Source organism: Canis lupus, chromosome 1 (assembly GCF_003254725.2).
Source record: "Canis lupus dingo isolate Sandy chromosome 1, ASM325472v2, whole genome shotgun sequence".
NCBI lineage: Eukaryota > Metazoa > Chordata > Mammalia > Carnivora > Canidae > Canis > Canis lupus.
The window spans coordinates 43,243,603-43,249,602 of record NC_064243.1 but is presented as its reverse complement, the minus strand read 5'-3'; the positions used below and the strand labels follow the sequence as shown (position 1 = coordinate 43,249,602).

The window sequence follows — 6,000 nt, the reverse complement described above, 5'->3', positions numbered from 1 at the left end:
GAGCCCACGAGCCCCGCGAGCCCCCCGAGCCCCCCGCCCCGAGGGCGCCCAGCCGAGGCAAGCGCGCGGGGGCCGGGCCGCCGGGGGCGGGGGCGGGGGCGGGGGCGGGGCCGTGACTCACGCGGCCGCGCGCGGGGAGGAGAAGCGGCCCCGCGGGCCGAGCCGGGCGAGGGGCTGCGCCCGCCTGCGGGGCGCATGCGCGCTGCCGAGCGGCTCCCGCTCCCTCCCCGCCCACCCTCCCTCCTCCCCTTCCCCTCTCCCCTCCATCCTCGCCTCGCTCCCTCTCTCCTCGCCCGCTGGGTGCTGAAGTTGGGCGGATGGCAGCGAACCGGCTCCGCTAGAGGACCGAGCAGCCCAGCCTCGCGCCCCCGGACCCCTCGGTGCGCTGCCCACACCTCCAGGCCACGGGGTAAGATGCCGCCTCTGGACCCGAGCGGTGCTAAGTGAATGACATCAAAATGTCTGCTTGGCTCCGACGGATGAATTTTTAAAAGGTGGTGGCTGGGGGCGGCGAAGGAGAGAGGGGGCGGAGAGTGCCCCGCCGGAGCCCCGGCGCGGTGGCTGCGGGCGCGGCGGGAGGGAGGGAGCGGGGGCCGCGCCGCCGCTCCGGGAAGTTGGATCCCGCGTCGCCGCCGCCGCCGCCGCCGCCGCCGCCGCGCGGGCCGCCCTCCGCCCTCCCCCCTCCGCCCTCCAGCTGCGGCCGCCCCGGGAGCCCGCGGTCGGGTGCGCGGCGGCGAGGCCGGGGGCGGCGGGGACCCCGCGGGGGCGCGCGGTCCGGCCGGGTTTCCGCGGTGGTTTGTTAGAAAACCGCATGTGACATTAACGGTGCCCCACCGACCGATCACCTCGGGGTGCTGGGGTTTGTTGTTTTCTTTTTCTTTCTTCCTTTACCTTTGGGTAAATGCACCCACCAGGTGGGGAAGGTGGAAGCCGAAGGGATTGCAGAAATGCATACCTAGAGCGTCGGTGAGCTGAGTGTGCGCGCGCGCGCGTGTGTGTGTGCGTGTGTGTGTGCAGGGCGTGGGGGTCTCTTTTGTTCCTCCCCTCCCGTTAGTCGTAGGAAGGGGAGTTCTAGTGTGCTTGGCTTCGGGGGGACCCGGAGGAGGAGCGCCCACCCGCCCCCTTAGGCGCTGCCCTGGTGGGTGTATCCGAGACGTCCCCTGCCGGGGCTGAGGACTCTTTTCATCGCCGGTGGAAGCACAGTTTAAAGGCTGCCCCCTCGCCAGCCTCCTTCCTCCTCGCCTCGCCTCGCCTCGCCTCGCCTCGCCTCGCCGGTGCTGCGGCACAGTCTGGCTGCAGACGCGCCGTCGTTTCCTCTGCTCCCTACCTCCCTGTCTCGGTGAAAAATGTCGGAGGACTTGAGGATGGCGGAGGGACAGCGCTGGCCTCGGGAGCCGCGGGCGGGGAGATGCTCCTCGCGACCCCGAGGCCGTGGGCAGCGCGTCCCGGGCAGCCCCGCGCCGGCCTCGGGAGGCGCTGGGTCCGGCGGGCGGCGAGGGGGTCGCGGGGCCGGGAAGGTGCCCGCCGCGGGGACCCGCCCTGCGCCCTCCGCCTCCAGCCCGAGCCCGAGCCCGAGCCCGAGCCCGAGCCCGGGACCGCTCACCTGGGACACTCCTGGTCTCTCGGGGAAGACTGCCCTGGCTCCTGGCATAGTTTCCCTAACCTCCCTGACTCTTCAATAAATGCCTCCCTCTTTGAAAGAGTCTCTGGCAGGTTTGTCTAGAGAACTTTGCTAGCTTCCCATAGTTTTTTTTTTTTTTTTTTTTTTCCCCCTTTCTTTCTTTTTTAGATTATTTTACAGGGAGATTATTTCTATCATGGGAAGGCGATCATCAATCACAGAGAGGAATCTTATAGTTTGGTTCCCACTTAGAATAAACATTTCTGAGACTGGATGTCATCTGCATTTCCGGCGTTCATCCATACCGGTTTTCCGGGTAATGAATCCTCCTGAAACCATTTAATTGGAGAAATGAGAAACAGTTTGGGTTTTTTTTTTTTTTTTTTTTTTTTTTTTTTACTGTTGTAGTGGGAAATAAGGTTTTCCTCCTGGTCGCATAGCTCCTAGGAACTATGTGTGTTAAGTAATTTTGAAAACTGAAACGCTTTAAATTGTATTTGTTTCTAGAGTCTTTGGGAGTTAATAGTAGCAGGTATCCACGATATAGGCATTAGAGCACTAATATCAAATGCAAAGGTGATTTGTGCTCATTAGTTTAAATGAATGAGAGCAGTTTGACCTCCTCCAGTTAAGTTGCTGTTATTAAGCCATTTCTTATGTTACCATGAACTAAAACAGTAATTAGCACACTCATGGGAGAGTAGATTTACTCAGTATTTTTATGATCTTAAAAAACTATATTTAGAGAAACCATAGGAGGGTAGTTTATGATTTTTGGAGATGATAAAACAAGTATTTATTATGAGAAGATTGGATGGTATCATTTATTAAATAGGATGAATCTCCATGGCAGTGACACCTGATCTCAGAACTATGGGCAGTCATCCACCCTCCTAAATTTGAAGTCTGAAAGACTAAGAAAACCACCTAATTTACAAACAACATAAGGTATCTGTTGTACCAATTTGGACCTTTTTTTGCTCTGGTTTCTCAATGATTCCTTGGTGTTTAGTCCCCAGGGAAGGGAATTAACAAGGAGAGTTAATTTGTTGTCCCTGTTCAATTCTAAGGCATGCCAGTTTTTCCTTCTCAAATAGGTATCTCTTTGCTTTTAGGGATCTCCCTACAGGGTCCAAATTTATCTGAACTCAATGTTGAAAGTCTAAATTACTGTCATCCATATGGACTTCTGATCCTTTTTCTTAATAATAATATTCCTTAGGGGCATCTGGGTGGCTCAGTGGTTGAACATCTGCCTTTGCTCAGGTCATGATTCTGGGGTCCTGGGATCAAGTCCCTACAAGGGAGCCTGCTTCTCTCTCTGCCTATGTCTCTGGCTTTCTCTCTGGGTCTTTCGTGAATAAATAAATAAAATCTTCAAAAAACCACAACATAACATTTCCTATAACTAGGACCTGGGGCTTTGTAGACAAGAAGAAATATATATTTATTTATAATATATGTATCCTAACTTATTTCATCTTCTTATAAATGCCAAATAAAAGTAAATGATCTAAATCTAAATTGATAAAAAAATTTCGTTGACTCATAAGCTAAAATGTAAGAAAGCATTTTACTTGTTAATCTATAGTTGTAGAGACAATGGCCTTTGCTATAGAAGTTTGCTGAAAGACATGGGCTTTTCTGGAGAAGTGGAAGGTGGGCATATGGACAAAGAGGTATGGAGCCAAGAGAGATATAAATCTATCCAACTCCATTTCTGCTAAGAACTCTTTTTCTGAGAGTCCAGGTCTGCTTACTTAAAAATCAAATTACTGTACCACCCAGAAAGGCAAATGTATAGCCTGTGGAGGAGAATAATACTATGTGATATTTAAAAGCATTTTCGTTCATCTGACTAGTACAATTAAAGTATGAATGCATTATAGAGGCTTCAAATTGTAGGACATTTACTGGGGGATGTCCTGGATCCTCAGGAGTATTTTAAGTTTTTATGGAAAGCTTAAAAAAATTCCTTACGTGTATGTAGCCAGGACTTTCAGTGTTAGACTGACAGTCTTATATTCCCTTTCTCTTTCCCTCTCCACTTGTCCCTCAAAGACTTTGCTAATATCCAAAGAAAGTCATTTAGACTGGTTCTCCTGCTTTTGTGCCAGCACCTAGCACAGTATCTGGCAAAAGGCAGGTGTTAAATAAATCTTTCTTAAATGAATGAATGTTGCAGAATTGATATGGCTCATGAAAGCCTTTGGCATTACATTTATTAAAAGGAGTGCTCATGCTCATTACCAGGTACACTAGTTTGAGATCCTAAAGATCCTGTTCATGGTCCTAGGTTTTTGAAGGAAGCAATTTTTAGAATTGTCACTTTGTGAATATGCAATTTTTAATACAACATTTATATTCTTAGTTTTTTTTTCAAATTATAATGGTACTATATGCTTATTTTAGATCCCCTAGTACACATAAAAATATATGAGATAGAAAATTAAAATTATGTGGGCAGACATGGATGTGATGAATAGGAACTTTGGGTCAAGCTGACCTTAGCTTATGTCCTGGCTTTTCCATGTAAGAGCTTTGTCACTATGGTTAAGTTACTTACCTGTTCTGAGTCTCAGTTTCCTCAGATATTCAACAGGGGTAAAGGCCCACCGCCTAAGATGTTTGTAAGCATAAATGTAATACAATGTATATAATGTGCTGAACATGTGCCTGGCATGTACCTGAGAGCTTATAATTTTTCCCAATGCCTAAAGAATTGCCATTGAAGTTACAGTGTAGTTTACCATGATGCATAATGTGTACTATTTTTTAAAAAATTAGAATCGTATTGTAGAACCTCATACTTGCTTTTTAAAAAATTAACCTTTCTTTGATATTTCCCAAGATATATTTAAAAATTGATATTTTTAATACAATTTAGTAATTGGAAAATAATTCAATGTGTGGATGTCTTAATTTATGTAGTCATTGTTTTATTTTTAGATTTTTATGTTCTTTCCCACATTTTACTATTTTAAGTGATATACATCCTTAGGCCTGGCTTTTGTCTACCTATCTGTTTAGCATTTTTTTGTGTGTAGGCTTGATGTTTAGCAGAGCCTCTAGTTCTTACCCACGTAATAATCATCCTTTGAAAAATCTTTCCTAACTTGATAGGTGAAAATGGTATTTTTTGTTACTAATAATGCTGATAACTTTTTTTTGACATGTCCTTTATTTAAAATTTTTTTTTGGTCTTTAGGGATGGCTTGTTCAAGTCTTTTGCACATTTTTCTATTGGTATTCTGCTATATTTTTCTTATTTATTTAAGTGCTAATGTTAATTTTTAAAAATAGCAGGAGTAAACAAAGAAAGGAAATGCTTAGTGACAAAGAGTGCATGTGGCAGAGGCTACAGAGATCATTGTGGCTGAACCAGATTCCAGCTCAGCTGGAGTGGAGCAAACATCACCAAAGTCTGGAGATGGATCAGCCATGGATTAGGGCTGCTGTGGTGTCCATAACGTACTGCCACCTGCCTTTGTACCTGGGCTTTCCAAAGTGTCATGTCCCTTTTAGAAGCCTAGAGTCACTAAATAGTTAGGGTCTGCTGTTTTTCTGTTCAGGTACTCTGCGCACACAGTCATACCTTACTACATGATTAGATCCTGGATTTTCATGGATTATATATTTTTGTTAGTTGCCTAAACCGTAGGAGAACTTTTGGGTTTTCCTGAGATAAAGGAAATTTAAAAAGAAATATAAAAGTAGGTGGAGGTCCTCCGCAGGGCATTCATTGAAATTTCTCATCAGAATGCAATCAACTAAATTGAATTATAAAACCGTATCAGATCAGAATCTTATCTCAGATTTTCAGCTGGAGGTAAAATTTAAATATTTAAAAAGTGAGAATCTAATCTAGTCTCTTTTTTTTTTTTTTTTTAATCTAGTCTCTTAATTAGTTCTGTATCTATAGTGTTTCACATGATTCAGCATTCTTATAAGCTCCTGGTTTTGACTTTTTAAATTCTATAACTTTTGACACATTTGGTTTCCAAAGCTTGAGTATTTAGTTGGAAAAATCTGCAAAGTCCCTTAGTTAAGAAACTACTTAGGGTAAACTGTTGTATGACCTCTGGTTCCAGTTTATCAAATATAGTAAAACCTCAGTAATTTAGCATCAGTGAACTTGGAATTTATAATGAATGGGAGGCCCTACTAGGACAAGCAGGAAGTTGTGGTGGAACAGGAAATCTTGTTTCAAAGAGAACTGGATTTGATTCTTGCTCTACTCTTTACTAGATGTGCAGACTTTTTCATTAAATTGTATAAATGATTCATACTTGAAATTCTAGCTTGAGTAATAAACATCTAAAATCTCTCTGAATTTCTTAAACTTTGTGTTTGAGTTTTTTTTTAATCTGTGTCAATAA

The 6,000-nt window shown here is 45.2% G+C and overlaps 1 protein-coding gene across 2 annotated transcripts in view; it reads left to right on the top strand.

Annotated features, from left to right (window-relative positions):
- The first annotated feature begins 270 nt into the window (after positions 1–270).
- The window catches only part of RGS17 (regulator of G protein signaling 17), a 96,226-nt gene continuing 90,496 nt past the window's right edge, over positions 271–6,000 (top strand). Inside the window, exon 1 of one of the 2 annotated variants that reach the window (XM_049113772.1) lies at positions 271–409. The gene's annotated coding sequence lies outside the window, so the exon portion shown is untranslated. Of the gene's footprint in view, positions 410–3,200; positions 3,301–6,000 lie in introns of those variants that run through there. The other variant, XM_049113771.1, reaches the window with a different exon arrangement.